Source organism: Numida meleagris, unplaced genomic scaffold (genome assembly GCF_002078875.1).
Source record: "Numida meleagris isolate 19003 breed g44 Domestic line unplaced genomic scaffold, NumMel1.0 unplaced_Scaffold686, whole genome shotgun sequence".
Classification (NCBI taxonomy): Eukaryota; Metazoa; Chordata; class Aves; order Galliformes; family Numididae; genus Numida; species Numida meleagris.
The window spans coordinates 1,667-3,294 of NW_018364901.1; the positions used below are offsets into that span (position 1 = coordinate 1,667).

Below are 1,628 nucleotides of genomic sequence, written 5' to 3' on the forward strand. Positions count from 1 at the left end.
CCTGACTTCTGCTGGGGGATGGAGAGCCACTGCACTCTCAGAAGGGTGTCCTTAAAGAGCTGCCAGCTCTGTTCTGTACCCATGCCCTTCAGGACAGTTCCCCAGGGGATCCCGCCCAGCAGTTCCTTGAGCAGCCGGAATTTTGCTCTCCTGAAGTTCAGGGTCCTGACTCTTTTTTTTTCCAGGCCTGCATTCCTCAAGATCACAAACTCCCCCAGGGCATGGTCCTACAGCCCAGGCTGCCTCCATTCTTAAGCCCTCTAATGCTCTCCTCCACATTGGTGAGCACCAGGTCTAGTAAGGCTTCACCTCAGGTTGGTCCGTCTAATACCTGGACCAGGAGGTTATCCTCAACAGACTCCAGGAATCTCCTGGATTGTCTGCTGCCTGTCGTGCCACTCTCCCAGCAGATATCAGGGTTGTTGAAATCCCTCATGTGGACAAGAGCCTGCGAGCGCAACACTTCCTGCAGCTGAATGGTATGGGCTGCTATCAGCCCCGATATGGGCTCTCATTATTTATTCACAGATCATCTTCTTCCTGGGACAGGTGGGGCCGATGCCTTCTGGGCACTCTTTGTTCTGACTTCAGGCCTTACCATTCCTCTGGTGGTGGATAGGGGAACTGGGAAGCTGTTTTCTGTTTCCTGCTGTCCCTGACAGTACAGGAACTGAAATACTCTCCTTTCCTTCACTGTTACGATGTGCGGGATTGTGATTCGGAGTCCATGATATTTCCACAGATAGAACATAGTCATCAATTATGTGTGAGACAGCTAACTAATACAGACCTATCTCAGGTAGTGATTTGTGAGGACTCCAGTTTTCTATTCCACGGTCTCTTCTCCCATCTAGCGTCCTTTTAGCGTCATGACAGTCCAACCAACAGCCTTTTACTTCATCCAAGGGTCTTCCTCGCTTGTCCTCTAGATGAACTTTCTTCACTGACACATGCTTAGTAGGAGAATGCCAGTTATAAGTAATTTCTAGGTACCAGAATCGTAACATTTGCTCACTCAGCACTCAGCCATTATTTCTGGACATCTGCTCTTCCTTGGTCAGAGATAAGTTTGGCCGCCTGTCTTTTAAAGGTATATACTGGGGTGCTGAAGATAAGGAGGACACAGGGGAGTATCTTGACCCAGTCGCAGAGTGAGACAATTCGGCCTTGTGTGGAGGCCATGGCTTTCATTATCGTGTTTCTGAGGGTCTCTTATCAAAACAGAATAGCTTTACAACTTGCTTTCTAGTCTATAATACTACATCCATACCATTCACAACATCTAAATGCTTTTACAGTTTTGCAAGCAAGAATAAATCCCATAATACAACAAATCAGCAACTAATATTAGCTATTTCTAAAGACAAGTTACAAAATACATGGTGCTGTACTTCTTCAAATCAGTTACCTCGTTTCTGGAATGCTACAGGAGGGGAGTCAACTCTTTACAAGGGTAGATAATGGCAGGTGTCACGGAGTTACCTCTAGATCTGTCTGTGTTTGTGACAGGGGAACAGCAGGCCCACAGGCCCCCCGGCCTGAAAAAGGGGAAGGAGGAGGGTTGTTGACAGTTCACGTGCTGGTTCGGCCTGGCTCTGGGACTAATGGGGCAGAGGACCCATGGACCC

General features: G+C 48.2%; 1 protein-coding gene across 1 annotated transcript in view; it reads left to right on the forward strand.

Annotated features, from left to right (window-relative positions):
- The window catches only part of LOC110391971 (zinc finger protein 501-like), an 8,588-nt gene that overhangs the window by 1,660 nt on the left and 5,300 nt on the right, over positions 1-1,628 (forward strand). The window lies entirely within an intron of this gene.